This window comes from Coregonus clupeaformis, chromosome 27 (genome assembly GCF_020615455.1).
Source record: "Coregonus clupeaformis isolate EN_2021a chromosome 27, ASM2061545v1, whole genome shotgun sequence".
NCBI lineage: Eukaryota > Metazoa > Chordata > Actinopteri > Salmoniformes > Salmonidae > Coregonus > Coregonus clupeaformis.
Window position 1 is genome coordinate 13,539,541 of NC_059218.1, and position 17,985 is coordinate 13,557,525.

At 45.5% G+C, this 17,985-nt stretch overlaps 1 protein-coding gene across 1 annotated transcript in view; it reads left to right on the plus strand.

The window, feature by feature from the left end:
• The window catches only part of LOC121541401 (multiple epidermal growth factor-like domains protein 10), a 199,420-nt gene that overhangs the window by 114,518 nt on the left and 66,917 nt on the right, over positions 1–17,985 (plus strand). The gene's annotated exons all lie outside the window — the stretch shown is intronic.

Consider the following 17,985-nt stretch of genomic DNA (forward strand, 5'->3'; position numbering starts at 1 on the left):
ATTAGTAAAACACTACGCCGTGAAGGACTGAAATCCTGCAGCGCCCGCAAGATCCCCCTGCTCAAGAAAGCACATATACAGGCCCGTCTGAAGTTTGCCAATGAACATCTGAATGATTCAGAGGAGAACTGGGTTAAAGTGTTGTGGTCAGATGAGACCAAAATCGAGCTCTTTGGCATCAACTCAACTCGTCGTGTTTGGAGGAGGAGGAATGCTGCCTATGATTTTCTGGATTTTTTTGTTGTTATTCTGTCTCTCACTGTTCAAATAAACCTACCATTAAAATTATAGACTGATCATGTCTTTGTCAATGGGCAAATGTACAAAATCAGCAGGGGATCAAATACTTTTCTCCCTCACTGTACACTACATGACCAAAAGTATGTGGACACCTGCTCGTCGAACATCTCATTCCAAACTCATGGGCATTAATAAGGAGTTGGTCCCCCTTTTGCTGCTATAACAGCCTCCACTCTTCTGGGAAGGCTTTCCACTAGATGTTGGAACATTGCTGCAGGGACTTGCTTCCATTCAGCCACAAGAGCATTAGTGAGGTCAGGCGCTGATGTTGTGCGATTAGGCCTGGCTCGTAGTCGGCGTTCCAATTCATCCCAATCATGTTCGATGGGGTTGAGGTCAGGGCTCTGTGCAGGCCAGTCAAGTTCTTCCACACCGATCTCGACAAACCATTTCTGTATGGACCTCGCTTTGTGCATGGGGGCATTGTCATGCTGAAACAGGAAAGGTCATTCCCAAAAATATTGCCACAAAGTTGGAAGCACAGAATCATCTAGAATGTCATTGTATGCTGTAACATTAGGATTTCCCTTCACTGGAACTAAGAGGCCTAGCCTGAACCATGAAAAACAGCCCCAGACCATTATTCCTCCTCCACCAAACTTTACAGTTGGCACTATGTATTGGGGCAGGTAGCGTTCTCCTGGCATCCGCCAAACCCAGATTCGGCCGTCGGACTTCCAGATGGTGAAGCGTGATTCATCACTGCAGAGAACACGTTTCCACTGCTCTAGAGTCCAATGGCAGCGAGCTTTACACCTCTCCAGCCAACACTTGCCATTGCGCATGGTGATCTTAGGCTTGTGTGCTTGTGACGAACAGTTCTTGTGCTGACGTTGCTTCCAGAGATAGTTTGAAACTCGGTAGTGAGTGTTGCAACCGAGGAAAGACGATTGTTATGTGCTACGCGCTTCAGCAGTCGACGGCCCCTTTCTGTGAGCTTGTGTGGCCTATGACTTCGCGGCTCAGCCGTTGTTTCTCCTAGATGTTTCCACTTCACAATATCAGCACTTACAGTTGACCGGGCAGCTCTAGCAGGGCAGAAATGTTACGAACTGACTTGTTGGAAAGATGGCATCCTATGACGGTGCCACGTTGAAAGTCACTGAGCTCATCAGTAAGGCCATTCTACTGCCAATGTTTGTCTATGGAGATTGCATGGCTGTGCGCTCAATTTTATATATCTGTCAGCAACGGGTGTGGCTGAAATAGCCGAATCTACTAATTTGAAGGGGTGTCCACATACTTTTTGTATATATAGTGTACGTTTTCTAATCACACCAGTTGGAGAGTACGCTACAGGGACCACTGTAGAATGATCACACCTGTGTGTTAGTACATATCAAAGGGTTAACAACAGCTGGTATCCTGTATGTGTTTTTTGTGTTTTTCCTCTCCTTCTGCCCTAATCACAGGTGTCCTTTGTGTTCCTGATTGGTGGTCGTTGGGGTGTCCCACCTGTCCGACATCCGTTTGTCTGCTTATTGCTGAGGTGGACCAATCAGTGGACATTCCTCTGCATTGCACCACCTGTTTCTGGTTTTTCACTCACATCACACATCCCATTGTTTTAAAAGCCAGTCAGTTGTGTTTTCTGACAGAGTCTCTTTTCATTTTTGAGTATGGATACTGTGGTGTCCTGTTTTTTGTGTACTCACTCATTTGCTGGTTACTCTGTATGGTAACTATGTTGTGTGTTCCTGGGAAAAGAGGGATTTAGCAAGTTGCCCTTGGGCATACATTACCCGTAGAAAGAACATTGTCTAAAAACACTAGTTAGACCTGAGCGGACCCCCCACTGTATTTTTGTATGGTTAGCAGTAGCTTAGCGGTTCTTGAGGCAGGCAAGATCAGTTTAGGGGTTTTTGACATTATTGTTTCATTCCTTGGGTCCAACTCAGCCCTTTTTCCCAAACCTTTACCGTGTGTTCATAATAAACATTTTGTGTTTGACGGTAGCTTATGGTTGTCGGTGTATTTTTGTTCTCACTGTTTCCGTGTCACTATTCTAATTTGCATGAGTTATGTTACGGGTCTCTTGTCCATCCACCCTAGACTTTTAAAGCCACAGGGTTCGTATCATAACGTGGGGGCTCGTCCGGGATCTATCTCAATGATACCCATGCCACTCATGCAAATTGGTTTAGTGTCTTGTTCAGTGTTGAGCTTGGCAGCTGTGACTAACTGGTTTTGTGTTCAGTATTCGTCGGCTCGTGTTGCTAGCTTAACATGGCTACTTTTGAGTTGGATGCCTTTTTGGAAAACCCTACGTGGGAGGTTTTTGATAATTGCCATAGAGTTGATCTACAGGCTTTGGCTGACCACTTTTCTGTACCCATACCAAGGGTATTAGTGAAAGCAGAAGTTAGGAAAGCGGTGTTAGAGATATTATTGAATGAGCGAGTGCTTGAGTTACCGCCGCCTGAGCCTGCTGCTCCTGTAGGGGATGTGGCTGCTGCTCCTGTAAGCCCGTCGGTGTCTGAGGCTAAGGCTCCAGCCACATTGCCCTGTTTTGATCCACTCTCCCCACTGTCCGACAGTGATGCCAGGATGGATGTCCACTCGACATGGCTCCAAATGGATGCGGAAGAGAGGGCACAAATCAGGCGAGAAAAGCTGGAGACGCTTAAGCTAGAGGCAGAACAGGAGACGCGTAGACTTGATCAAGAACTGGAGATGCGTAAGATGGACCATGAGTTGCGTAAGATGGAGCTGGAGGCAGAAACAGTGAGGTTAGTCTCTGCTCATACTATGCCTGCTAGTGAGCCGTCCTCATCAGCTGTGTCGTCTGCTACTTTTGAAATTAGTAGACAGCTCACCTTGGTACCTGTGTTTAGGGAGTCAGAGGTTGATTCCTATTTCAGTGTTTTTGAGCGTATAGCAGTAGCATTGAAATGGCCCAAAGAGCTATGGTGCCTATTACTTCAGTGTAAATTAACAGGTAAAGCCCAAGAGGTTCTGTCAGCGCTACCTCTTGAAGACAGCTTGAATTATGACGTGGTCAAAGCTACTGTTCTTCGTGCCTATGAGCATGTTCCTGAGGCATATCGACAGAGATTTAGGTCTCATAAACAGTATTCTACTCAGACTTATGTGGAGTTTGCTAGAGACAAAGGAAATCTGTTTGACAAATGGCACACTGCTAGTAAGGTAACTGATTTTAACTCTCTACGGGAGTTAATCTTGTTAGAAGAGTTTAAAAATTGCTTACCCGAACGCATTGTAGTTTACCTGATGAACAAAGTATCCTCACTGTCGGAAGCGTCCGTTGGCAGACGAGTTTGTGTTGACGCATAAGAGCGTTTTTTCGGCTCGTACGGAGAGCAGGGCCACGGAGTTGCTAACTCTTAGCCCTAGTCGACCAGCAGTACATCCAGCACGCCCGAAAGATGTGCGTCACTGTTTCTATTACCATAAGGTGGGACATATGGTTAATGATTGCTTTCTGCTAAAACGCAAACAGGATGCCTCAGCACGCCAGGCCGCCAACGGTTGTTGGGCTTATTCATACGGTTGTAAGGCCGGAATCAAAACAGATGCCTCATTGTGAATGTGGTTTGAAAGTCCCAGTCCCAGATCACAGTTTTGAACCGTTCATTTTTGAGGGGTTTGTTTCCATATCAGATGACGAAGCGTCTCAGCGTTCGGTTAGAATCCTCAGAGATACTGGTGCGGCGTAGTCGTGCATACTATCTGATGTGTTGCCCTTGTCCGATAATACATATTGTGGTTCCAGTGTGTTAGTACAAGGAATTGAAATGGGATTCGTCCCAGTGCCATTGCACTTTGTGAACGTACACTCTGAGTTAGTCAGTGGATTGTTCAGAGTTGGAGTACGTCCTATGTTGCCATTAAAAGGTGTGACATTTATAATGGGCAACGATATTGCCGGAGGAAAGGTGATACCCGTATTGGAGGTATTGGATAAAAGTGACCAGTCTCTCTCCGAGGAGCTGGCACAGGATTATCCAGATGTGTTCCCTGCTTGTGCTGTCACACGTGCTCAAGCACGACAAGTGGGTGACGTGATAGATTTGTCGAACACGATTCTATTCAGAGAGTGTGACCCAGAGGATAGCTTGGGTGCTACCTCTCGTAAGCTGGTGCAGTCTGACCAACAGCCCAGGGAAAGGAAGAAGTATGTGGAACTTGTTGCTGAGGCAATACAGTTACCAGTAACTCGTGAGCAGCTGATCGCTAACCAGAAGGTTGACATTAGCCTGGCTAAATGTTTTTCTAGTGTTGTCTCAGTGGAGGAGCTAAAGAAGAAAAACATGGCATACTTCATTGATGGTAATCTCCTCATGCGTAAATGGACATCCCATGTTGATGCTGGTGGAGATTGGAATGCTGTTTACCAAATAGTGATTCCTACAGCCTTTTGACAAAATATAGTATCCCTCGCTCATGATCACCAGTGGTCCGGACATCTGGGAGTCACGAAGACTTATGATCGGGTTTTGCGACATTTCTTTTGGCCTGGTTTGAAACAAGATGTGGCTCAGTTCTGTCGGACATGCCACACCTGTCAAGTAACTGGGAAACTGAACCAGGTTATTCCTCCTGCACCTCTTTGTCTCACACCTGCCATAGGTGAACCATTCGAACATGTGATGGTTGATTGTGTTGGACCATTACCAAAGACAAAATCTGGTAACCAGTTTCTGTTGACGATTATGTGTGTGGCCACCAGGTACCCAGAGGCCATTCCTCTGCGAAGGATTACTGCTCCGGTAGTGAGTAAAGCTTTGATCAAATTCTTCTCAACTTTTGGGTTACCTAAGGTGGTACAAACTGATCAGGGTACGAATTTCCTTTCTAAGCTTTTCAAACAAGTGTTAAAATCCTTGTCAGTTACACACCGTGTGTCAAGCGCATATCACCCAGAGTCTCAGGGTGCACTTGAACGTTGGCATCAGACACTGAAGTCTATGCTCCATAAATATTGCTTGGAATCTGAGAAGGATTGGGATGAGGGAGTTCCTCTAGTTTTGTTTGCTGTCCGTGAGACGGTACAGGAATCCCTAGGGTTCAGCCCAGCTGAACTAGTGTTTGGACACACCGTGAGAGGATCTATGAAAGTACTTAAGGATCAGTTTTTATCACAAGAGTTGTGTGTGAAAGAAAATGTGTTGGACTACGTTAGTCGCTTTCGTGAGCGCCTACATGGTGCCTGTGCTCCCAGAGACGTATGAAACAGCACTATGACGACCAGGCTGTTTCTCGTTCACTGCAGCCAGGTGACCAAGTTATTGTATTGTTGCCTGTGCCAGGAGCATCATTGTCAGCACGTTTCTCTGGTCCTTATGTGATTGAAAAGAAACTAAGTGAAACTGACTACGTGATACAGACTCCTGATAGAAAACGCCAATCTCGTGTGTGCCACATTAACATGTTGAAGACATACCACACCAGACCCGTCACTCAGATAGACAGTCCAGAGAAACTGACCGAGATGGCTGTCTCTATTGCTGCTGCGGCTGTAGTGGGAGGTCATGTTAATGATGTGGACGGAGATGGTTTGGAGTTGCGCAATACTCAGCAGCAATGTGCTAGATTGCCCAATTCAGAGATGCTGCTGTCTCTCCCGTCAAGCCTGATTCATTTAACTGACGGACAGTCAGATGATATTGTGAGGCTCTTACACAGCTTTCCATGTCTTTTTAATGATATTCCTACACTCACAAATGTGTTAGAACATGACATTAATGTTGGAAACGCTGCACCTATCAAGCAACATGCTAATTGTGTCAACGTCTCTAAAAGAAAGATAATGAGGGATGAGGTCGGTTATTTGCTGGAGAATAACCTGGCTATGCCAAGTTCAAGTCCTTGGAGTTCTCTGTGCATTCTGGTTCCCAAACCTGATGGGATATCCAGGCTATTGTCACGCCCTGGCTCTGGGGACACTTGTATGTTGAGCCAGGGTGTGCATTTCATTTGTTTATTCTGGTATGTGTATTTCTGTGTTGGCCTGAGTGGCTCCCAATCAGAGGCAACGAGTGTCAGCTGTCGTTGGTTGTCTCTGATTGGGAGCCATATTTAAACTGTCTGTTTCCCATTTGTGTTTGTGGGATCTTGTTTCAAGTCTGTTTATGTTAGACCGTGAACTGTCACGTATCGTTTGTTGTTTTGATCGTGTCTCTAATTAAAGAGTATGTTTGCCTGCAACGCTGCGCCTTGGTCCTCATCTTTGGTAGACGATCGTGACAGAAGATCCCACCTCGACTGGATCAAGCAGCGTGACGAGGAGAGAGGATGGACTTGGGAGGAGATGAGTGCGAGTCTGGCAAGAGGGATGGAGGCCTTGGCCACGGGTAGGAGTGAAGCCCATACATTTTTTTAGGGGGGCTAACGCCGTGGACGACGGGGCAGCAGGAGGCCGCCAGGTTACGGGAGTCACTGGTCACCAGGGGGAAGGAGGATGTAGAGGCACGGCGAGAGGTACTGGCGTGTGTTGCCAGTCCGGTCCGGCCTGTTCCTGATCCCCCACGTAGGGCCAGTGGTGTGTGTTCCCAGTCCGGCCTGTTCCTGCCACTGCGCACCAAGTCAGTGGTGCGCTTCGTCAGCCCGGCACGGCCGTTCCTGCTCCCCGCACCAAGTCAGTGGTGCGCTTCGTCAGCCCGGTCCGGCCCGCTCCTGCTCCCCGCACCAAGTCAGTGGTGCGTTTCGTCAGCCCGGCGCAGCCCGTTCCTGCTCCCCGCACCAAGTCAGTGGTGCGCGTCGTCAGCCCGGTCCGGCCCATTCCTGCTCCCCGCACCAAGTCAGTGGTGCGTTTCGTCAGCCCAGCTCGGCCCGTTCCTGCTCCCCGCACCAAGTCAGTGGTGCGCTTCGTCAGCCCGGCACGGCCCGTTCCTGCTCCCCGCACCAAGTCAGTGGTGCGCTTCGTCAGCCCGGTCCGGCCCGCTCCTGCTCCCCGCACCAAGTCAGTGGTGCGTTTCGTCAGCCCGGTGGCTGGTCCGGCACCGGTCAGATGCTTCACGCCGGAGCTAGAGCAATCCGCTCCACCAGTGTGCAGTCCAGCTCCGGCCAGCGGGGCCAGACCGGACCAGGGGTACTTTGGGGGGTTGGAGAGGGAGCGGGGATCAGGTCCGGAGCCGGATCCGCCGCCTAAGCGGAGTGCCCACCCGGTCCCTCCCCTGTGGTGTTTGGTGGGCGCGGTCGGAGTCCGCGCCTTTAGGGGGGGGTACTGTCACGCCCTGGCTCTGGGGACACTTGTATGTTGAGCCAGGGTGTGCATTTCATTTGTTTATTCTGGTATGTGTATTTCTGTGTTGGCCTGAGTGGCTCCCAATCAGAGGCAACGAGTGTCAGCTGTCGTTGGTTGTCTCTGATTGAGAGCCATATTTAAACTGTCTGTTTCCCATTTGTGTTTGTGGGATCTTGTTTCAAGTCTGTTTATGTTAGACCGTGAACTGTCACGTATCGTTTGTTGTTTTGATCGTGTCTCTAATTAAAGAGTATGTTTGCCTGCAACGCTGCGCCTTGGTCCTCATCTTTGGTAGACGATCGTGACAGCTATGTATGGACTATCAAAAGTTCAATGCTGTCACAGTGCCCGACTCGTTCCCGTTACCCAGACTGGATGACTGTATTGACACTGTTGGTGCTGCTACTTATGTAACCAAACTAAATCTTCTAAAAGGTTACTGGCAGGTGCCATTAACCTCACGTGCCTCCGACATCTCTGCCTTTGTGACCCCAGACCACTTCCTACAATATGCTGTCATGGCATTTGGGATGCGGAACGCACCAGCCACTTTCCAACGCCTGGTTAACACAGTATTGGCTGGAGTTCCTAATTGTAGTGGTTACCTTGATGATCTGGTAATTTATTCAACTGAGTGGTCAGATCATATTAACACTCTAAGGGTAGTGTGTGAACGTCTAGCAGCCGCTTCTCTAACCCTGAACTTAGCAAAGTGCGAGTTTGGCAAGATCAGTTTAGGGGTTTTTGACATTATTGTTTCATTCCTTGGGTCCTGCTCAGCCCTTTTTCCCAAACCTTTACCGTGTGTTCATAATAAACATTTTGTGTTTGACGGTAGCTTATGGTTGTCGGTTTATTTTTGTTCTCACTGTTTCCGTGTCACTATTCTAATTTGCATGAGTTATGTTACGGGTCTCTTGTCCATTCACCCTAGACTTTTAAAGCCACGGGGTCCGTAACATGCGCAATCTCTAATGTTAAGGAAGTCTTGAGTTTTTGCTTGTTTGGTTTAGAATACCTCATGATAAGCTGCAGACCATACTATTTACTAAGAGAGTTTTCATCTATATTTTTAGTAGCTGTCTATTTACCACCACAAACTGATGCTGGCACTAAGACTGCACTCAACGAATGCATAGGGCCATAAGCAAACAAGAAAATGTACCAGTGATGTGCTCAATACGGAAGTGGTCCGATGAAGTGGATGCTAAGCTACAAGACTGTTTTGCTAGCACAGATTGAAATATGTTCCGCGATTCATCCGATAACATTGAGGAATTTACCACATCAGTCACCGGCTTCATTAATAAGTACGTACATAGCCCAACCAGAAGCCATGGATTACATTCAACATCCACACTGAGTTAAAGAGCTGCCACTTTCAAGGAGTGGGACACTAATCCGGACGCTTATAAGAAGTCACGCTACGACCTCCGACGATACATTAAACAGGCAAAGCGTCAATACACGATTAAGATCGAATCATACTATGCCGGCTCTGATGCACGACGGATGTGGCAGGGACTAATTACAAAGAGAAACCCAGCCTCGAGCTTCCCAGTGACGTGAGCCTACCAGATGAGCTAAATGCCTTCAATGCTCACTTCAAGGCAAGCAACTCTGAGCCATGCATGAAAGCACCAGCTGTTCCGAATGTGAGTAAGACCTTTAAAGAGGTTAACATTCACAAGGCCACGGGGCCAGACGGAATACCAGGACGCGTTCTCAGAGCATGCGCTGACCAGCTGGCAAGTGTCTTTACTGACATTTTTAACCTATCCTTATCCCTGACCTGTTTCAAGCAGACCACCCTAGTCCCCATGCCCGAGAATGCCAAGGTAACCTGCCTAAATGACTATCGCCACTTAGCACTCACATCTATAGCCATGAAATGCTTTGAAAGGCTGGTCATGGCTGGCATCAACACCATCATCCCAGTACCCACTCCAATTTGCATACCAGCCCAACAGATCCATAGATTATGCAATTTATGGCGCTCCAGCCCTCACCCACCTGGACAAAAGGAATACCTATGTAAGACTGCTGTTCATTGACTACAGCATTCAACACCATAGTCCCCTCCAAGCTCATCACCAAACTCAAGACCCTGGGACTGAACACCTCCCTCTTCAATTGGATCCTGGACGGGCCACCTCCAGGCAGTGAGGGTAGGAAACAACACATACGCCACGCTGACCATCAACTCTAGGGGCCCTCTGGTACTCCCTGTTCACCCACGACTCCATCATCAAGTTTGCCGACGACACGATGGTGTTAGGACTGATCATCGATGACGATGAGGCAGCCTATAGGGAGGAGGTCACGGACCTGGCAATGTGGTGCCAGGACAACAACCTCTCCCTCAACAAGACAAGGAGCTGATCAATGGTGTTGAAGATGTCCATCATCGCCTTGGACGTGGCCTCGCCAGTCTCGTCCTTGATTGTTATCATACGAAATGAAAATCCATTTTTGGTTCCAAGCAACCTTTTTAATGGGTTACAGAAGGGAATTTAGAGTTAAGCACGTTCTCTTCCTTTACTGACCACTTGGTCAAGTGATCGGTCGCCGTCAGACACCAGCTGTTGCCATTCCTGGATTTCGTGAAGACATTGTAAAGAGAGAAGAAGATTACTTTATTCTTACATTTACATTTTAGTCATTTAGCAGACGCTCTTATCCAGAGCGACTTACAGTTAGTGAGTGCATACATTTTCATACTGGCCCCCCGTGGGAAATGAACCCACAACCCTGGCATTGCAAGCGCCATGCTCTACCAACTGAACTACAGGGGACTTACCCATATCTGTGTCATACAACAGTATGCAGATTTTCATATTTGTAAGGATACTGACACACACACACACACACACACATTCAATTATATTGAACTCTGCTCTATTCAAATAAAGCAACCATTACAAAACAACTTATCAGGGCAAAATTTTAATTGGGACACTTACCAATCATGTGCCATGGTGAAACAACTTTGATGGGCTTCAACTCCGGCGCCACAGTCTTCACCCTCTCAAACTTCTGGCAGGCTAGACAGGGTACTGACTTTTAAGCACAATGTGACAAATTGAAACTGTGTGCTCTCTGATATGACATTCATTGAAATCATAATAATTTCTGATATAATAAAATGTGATTGATAAACAAAAGGTTATTTCACTTGCCCAGCTGTCCACCTCCTTGACAATTCCACGTCAGAAGAAGTGTAGGTTGATTTTGGCAATCATGCGCTTCACTTCGAAATAGCCAGTATGCATCTCCGTCAGCACGGCCTCCTCCTCCTCCGTAGTGAAAATCACCCTCCTGTGTGGCTGGCTATCCTTCCCCCATAGGTACATGTGAGTGTCTAACAAGTTGAAATACTCAAGTCTAAGTAAATTTGCGGTGCTGTCTTTCTCTCTCTCTCCATCTCTCTCTCTGTCTTCCACTCTCTTCCCACCTCTCTCTCCCTCTCTCACTTTCATCCTTTCTCACTCCCCCCCACCTCTGTATGTGTCTGTCTACCAAAGACACCTAGTTATTGGCATTTGAAATTACCATAAATGCTTAAACCTATCCATTTGATTGATCAGGTTGATCTTATAGCTAGATACCTCAATATTACAGATCTATAACTATATGTATAGCTAGCAACATGTAGATGGCCAACTAGCTAGTTGGAAAATTGTTGTTTGTTGAAAAATGGTTGTACATAGCTAAATCTGTCCAGTTATCTAATAGAAGGTAACTGCTTAACGTTAACCTGAATTGTGAATTTCTCTGAATATTACTCCACTTTGTCGAGATCAGTGGTGCCTTCATAGTACTTTGCCTGGTTTGAAAGATAAAAGAAAATCTCCTCGAGGGATGGCATTGAAGTGCAGGCTACATACAAACAGAAAGCTACAGTATCAGTTACAGTAGCTAGCTAGCTAATGTTAGCTAAATAAAACTGGCTGGCCAGCTACTATACAGTGCCTTAGGAAAGTATTCAGACCCCTTGACTTTTTCCACATTTTGTTACGTTACAGCCTTATTCTAACATTTATTAAATAATTTTTTCCCCTCATCAATCTACACACAATACGCACAAGGCAAAAACTGTTTTTTAGAAAAATTGGCTAATTTATAAAAAATTTAAAACGGAAATATCACATTTACATAAATATTCAGACCCTTTAATCAGTACTTTGTCGAAGCACCTTTGGCATCGATTACAGCCTTGAGTCTTCTTGTGTATGACGCTAGAGGCTTGGCACACCTGTATTTGGGGAGTTTCTCCCATTCTTCTCTGCAGATCCTCTCAAGCTCTGTCAGGTTGTTAGATCAGGTTCAAGTCCGGGCTCTGGCTGGGCCACTCAAGGACATTCAGAGACTTTTCCCGAAGCCACTCCTGCATTGTCTTGGCTGTGTGCTTAGGGTTGTTGTCCTGTTGGAAGGTGAACCTTCGCACCAGTCTGAGGTCCTGAGCACTCTGGAGCAGGTTTTCACCAAGGATCTCTCTGTACTTTGCTCCATTCATCTTTCCCTCGATCCTGACTAGTCTCCCAGTCCCTGCCGCTGAAAGACATCCCCACAGCATGATGCTGCCACCACCATGCTTCACCGTAGGGATGGTGCCAGGATTCCTCCAGACGTGACGCTTGGCATTCAGGCCAAAGAGTTCAACCTTGGTTTCTTCAGACCAGAGAATCTTGTTTCTCATGGTCTGAGAGTCCTTTGGGTGCCTTTTGGCAAACTCCAATCGTGCTGTCATGTGCCTTTTACTGAAGAGTGGCTTCCGTCTGGCCACTCTACCATAAAGGCCTGATTGGTGGAATGCTGCAGAGATGTTTGTCCTTCTGGAAGTTTCTCTCATCAACACAGAGGAACTCTGGAGCTCTGTCAGAGTAACCATCGGGTTCTTATTCACATCCCTGACCAAGGCCCTTCTCCCCCAATTGCTCTGTTTGGCCGGGCGGCCAGCTCTAGGAAGAGTCTTGGTGGTTTCCATTTAAGAATGGTGGAGGCCACTGTGTTCTTGGGGACCTTCGTTGCTGATCTTCCCCACATCTGTGCATAAACACAATCCTGTCTCGGAGCTCTACGGACAATTCATTCGACCTCATGGCTTGGTTTTTGCTCTGACATTCACTATCAACTGTGGGAACGTATATAGACAGGTGTGTGCATTTCCAAATCATGTCCAATCAATTGAATTTACCACAAGTGGACTCCAATCAAGTTGTAGAAATATCTCAAGGATGATTAATGGAAACAGGATCCACCTGAGCTCAATTTCGAGTCTCATAGCAAAGGGTCTGAATACTTATGTAAATAAGACATGTCTGTTTTTTTATTTTAATAAATATGCAAAAATTTCTAAACCTGTTTTCACCTTGTCATTATGGGGTATTGTGTGTAGATTGATGAGGAAAATATTTCATTTAATACATTTTAGAATAAGTCTGTAACGTAACACAATGTGGAAGAATTCAAGGGGTCTGAATATTTTCCAAATGCGCTGTATATACATTTTACGGACAGTATATTTTACATTAGCTATCTTTTGTTTGTTTTTAGTCCCAGCCTTCAGCTACCCTCAACCCCTCCCATTTATCTCTGAAGACCATCCAATTTTGATATCCAGCTGCCACATATATTTTTCCACTCTGCTTTGACGTTTCACAAAAGTTCTTAACCTTTATATTCTCATAGTTTCTACAGATTGTAAATTAAAGAAACATTTTAAAGATTATTATTACATTATTGATCGATTGATTATGACTTTTCAAATCACCGAGCAGTGCTATTTGTAGAGTTAGCTCCAAGTAAATGTTAAAATGTTTCAGCCATTCCTGAACCTGCGACCAAAAACAAGCTTCATATGGGCAGTACCAAAACAAGCAATCTAATGATTCTGTCTCTTCGCAGCAAAATCTGCAGAGCTGGGCTGGTTGTATCCCCCATATATATATATACATATACAGTACCAGTCAAAAGTTTGGACACACCTACTCATTCAAGGGTTTTTCTTTATTTTTACTATTTTTTACATTGTAGAATAACAGTGAAGACATCAAAACTATTGAATAACACATATGGAATCATGTAGTAACCAAGAAAGTGTTAAACAAATCAAAATATATTTTATATTTGAAATTCTTCAAAGTATCCACCCTTTGCCTTGATGACAGCTTTGCACACTCTTGGCATTCTCTCAACCAGCTTCATGAGGTAGTCACCTGGAATGCATTTCAATGAACAGGTGTGCCTTGTTAAAAGTTAGTTTATGTAATTTCTTGCCTTCTTAATGTGTTTGAGCCAATCAGTTGTGTTGTGACAAGGCAGGGGTTGGTATACAGAAGATAGCCCTATTTGGTAAAATACCAATATTATGGCAAGGACAGCTCAAATAAGCAAAGAGAAATGACAGTCCATCATTACTATATGACATTAAGGTCAGTCATACTGGAAAATTTCAAGAACTTTGAAAGTTTCTTCAAGTGCAGTCGCAAAAACCATTAAACGCTATTACATTTTACATTTTTAGCAGACACTCTTATCCAGAGCGACTTACAGTTAGTGAATACATATATATACATATATATATTTTTTTTTTTATACTGCCCCCCCCCCCGGGAAACGAACCCACAACCCTGGCATTGCAAACGCCATGCTCAATCAACTGAGCTACATCCCTGCCGGCCATTCCCTCCCCTACCCTGGACGACGCTGGGCCAATTGTGCGTCGCCCATGAGTCTCCCGGTCGCAGCCGGCTGCGACAGAGCCTGGATTCGAACCAGGATCTCTAGTGGCACAGTTAGCACTGCGATGCAGTGCCTTAGACCACTGCGCCACTCAGGAGTTATGATGAAACTGGCTCTCATGAGGACCGCCACAGGAAAGGAAGACCCAGAGTTACCTCTGCTGCAGAGGATAAGTTCATTAGAGTTACCAGCCTCAGAAATTACGGCCCAAATAAATGCTTGACAGAGTTCAAGTAACAGACAATTCTCAACATCAACTGTTCAGAGGAGACTGTGTGAATCAGGCCTTCATGTTCGAATTGCTGCAAAGAAACCACTACTAAAGGACACCAATAAGAAGAAGATACTTATTTGGGCCAAGAAACACGAACAATGGACATTAGACCGGTGAAAATGTGTCCTTTGGTCTGGAGTCCAAATTTGACATTTTTGGTTCCAACCGCCGTGTCTTTGTGAGACGCAGAGTAGTTGAGTGTATGATCTCCGCATGTGTGGTTCCCACCGTGAAGCATGGAGGAGGAGGTGTGACTTTGTGGGGGTCCTTTGCTAGTGACACTGTCTGTGATTTATTTAGAATTCAAGGCACAATAAACCAGCATGGCTACCACAGCATTCTGCAGCGATATGCCATCCAATCTGGTTTGTGTTTAGTGGGACTATCATTTGTTTTTCAACATGACAATGACCCATCACATCTCCAGGCTGTGTAAGGGCTATTTGACCAAGAAGGAGAGTGATGGAGTGCTGCATCAGATGACCTGGCCTCCACAATCACCGACCTAAACCCAATTAAGATGGTTTGGGATGACTTGGACCTCAGAGTGAAGGAAAAGCAGCCAACAAGTGCTCCGCATATGTGGGAACTCCTTCAAAACTGTTGGAAAAGCATTCCAGGTGAAGCTGGTTGAGAGAATGGCAAGAGTGTGTAAAACTGTCATCAAGGCAAAGGGTGGCTACGTTAAAAAATCTAAAATGTAAAATAAATCTTGATTTCTTAAACACGTTTTTGGTTACTACATGATTCCATATGTGTTATTTCATAGTTTTGATATCTTCACTATTATTCTACAATGTATAAAATAGTAAAAATAAAGAAAAACCCTTGGATGAGTAGGTGTGTCCAAACTTTTGACTGGTACTATGTGTGTGTGTGTGTATATATATATACAGACACACTACCATTCAAAAGTTTGGGGTCACTTAGAAATGTCCTTGTTTTCGAAAGAAAATAAAAAATGCTGTCCATTAAAATAACATCAAATTGATCAGAAATACAGTGTAGACATTGTTAATGTTGTAAATGCTATTGTAACTGGAAATGGCTGATTTTTTATGGAAAATCTACATAGGCGTACAGAGGCCCATTATCAGCAAACATCAGTCCTGTGTTCCAATGGCACGTTTTGTTTGCTAATCCAAGTTTATCCTTTTATAAGGCTAATTGATCATTAGAAAACCCTTTTGCAATTATGTTAGCACAGCTGAAAACTGTTGTGCTGATTAAAGAAGCAATAAAACTGGCCTTCTTGAGACTAGTTGAGTATCTGGAGCATCAGCAATTGTGGGTTTGATTACAGTCTCAAAATGGCCAGAAACAAATAACTTTCTTCTGAAACTCATCAGTCTATTCTTGTTCTGAGAAATGAAGGCTATTCCATGCGAGAAATTGCCAAGGAACTGAAGATCTCGTACAACGCTGGGTAGTACTCCCTTCACAGAACAGCGCAAACTGTCTCTAACCAGAATAGAAAGAGGAGTGGGAGGCCCCGGTGCACAACTGAGCAAGAGGACCAATACATTTGTGTCTAGTTTGAGAAATAGACACCTCACAGGTCCTCAACTGGCAGCTTCATTAAATAGTACCTGCAAAACACCAGTCTCAACGTCAACAGTGAAGAGGCGACTCCGTGATGCTGACCTGAGTTGCAAAGAAAAAGCTATATCTCATACTGGCCAATAAAAATAAAATATTAAGATGGGAAAAAGAACACAGACACTGGACAGAGGAAGATTGGGAAAAAAGTATTATGGACAGACAAATATAAGTTTGAGGTTTTCAGATCACAAAGAATAACATTTGTGAGACGCAGACCAAATGAAAAGATGCTGGAGGAGTGCTTGATGCCATCTGTCAAGCATGGTGAAGGCAATGTGATGGTCTGGGGTTGCTTTGGCAGTGGTGAAGTGGGAGATTTATACAGGGTAAAAGGGATCTTGAAGAAGGAAGGCTATCACTCCATTTTGCTACACCATGCCATACCATGTGGATGGCTCTTACTTGGAGCAAATGTCCTCCTACAACAGGACAATGACCCAAAGCACAGCTCCAAACTATGCAATAACTATTTAGGGAAGAAGCAGTCAGCTGGTATTCTGTCTAAAATGGAGTGGCCAGCACAGTTACCGGATCTCAACCCTATTGGGCTGTTGTGGGAACAGCTTGACCGTATGGTACGTAAGAAGTGCCCATCAAGCCAATCCAACTTGTGGGATAGACCACATTCAAGTCCTCCATCCCCCATTCATTAAAACGTAGGAACTGGTTCCTCCAGTCTGACCCCTGCTGCTGTCTCTGGCTCCACACCCACCCCCGCCCGGCCATCTAGAGGTGTGAAGAGGCCAGCCCAGAAGCGGAGGAGGGCCAGTGCACCAGTGGCAACTACCATCGAGGGAGAGGAACGTTGGCACACTGTGCTAGAGGATGATGTGGAGCCACTTCCACCAACATTTCTACCTAAAAAGCAGCCAGGACCTCAGCTGGACATGACTTGAAAGTACAGCCCCCTTCATCTTTTCCAGATGTTTTTCTCCTTGTCAGTTCTTGGTTCGCTGGTGTCTAACACCAACAAGTATGGGGCTAAGAAGCAAGCAGGCAAGAAAGAGGCATGGAAGACCATTTCCATCCAAGACCTATACTGCCTTTCCCCACCACTGTCATGTCTTCTAACAGGTTTCGGACTATCTCACGGGCGCTTCATATCAGTGACCCACAAGCTGACGACAACAATGAGAAGAAGAGAGGCACATCAAGCTTTGATAGGCTCTGCAAAATCAAACCTCTCTACTCCAGCATTGTTGAGGCCTGCAAGACCCATTTTTAGCCTGCCCAGAACCTGTCCATAGATGAGAGGATGGTAGCCTCAAAGGCTAAACAAAATATGCGTAACAAGCCAACAAAATGGGGCTACAAACTGTTTGTTTTGGCCGATTCTGTGTGTGCCTACACTTGGAACTTTTTTTGTTTACGAGGGGAAATCCATCTCAGCCACCGGTAATGGAGTTAGTTTTGATTCTGTTATGGAATTGTTGGATTTTCCACAGCTGGGGATGGGACAACTTTGTGGACAACTTTTACACAAGCCCTACCCTGTTTACAGGCCTGAATAATCTGAATGTATGGTCTTGTGGCACCATTCGTCCCATCAGAGTGGGTTTTCCCAAAAGAAAAGTAAACGACATGCCTAAGACGGCTGATAGGGGTACCATGCGATGGATTTATAAAGATGACCTGCTCTTTGTAAAATGGATGGATACCAGAAAGGTGGTCATGTGCTCCAGTATCCACAAATCGTACAGTGGTGATCACGTCAGCAGGCGTGTGTAGGACGCTAATGGGGCATGGACCAAGAAAATTGTCCCCATTCCAGCTGCTGCAAAGGATTACAACAAGAGCATGGGGGTGTGGACCTGTCAGACGCGCTGATAGGCTAATACAATGTTCTCCACAAGACAAT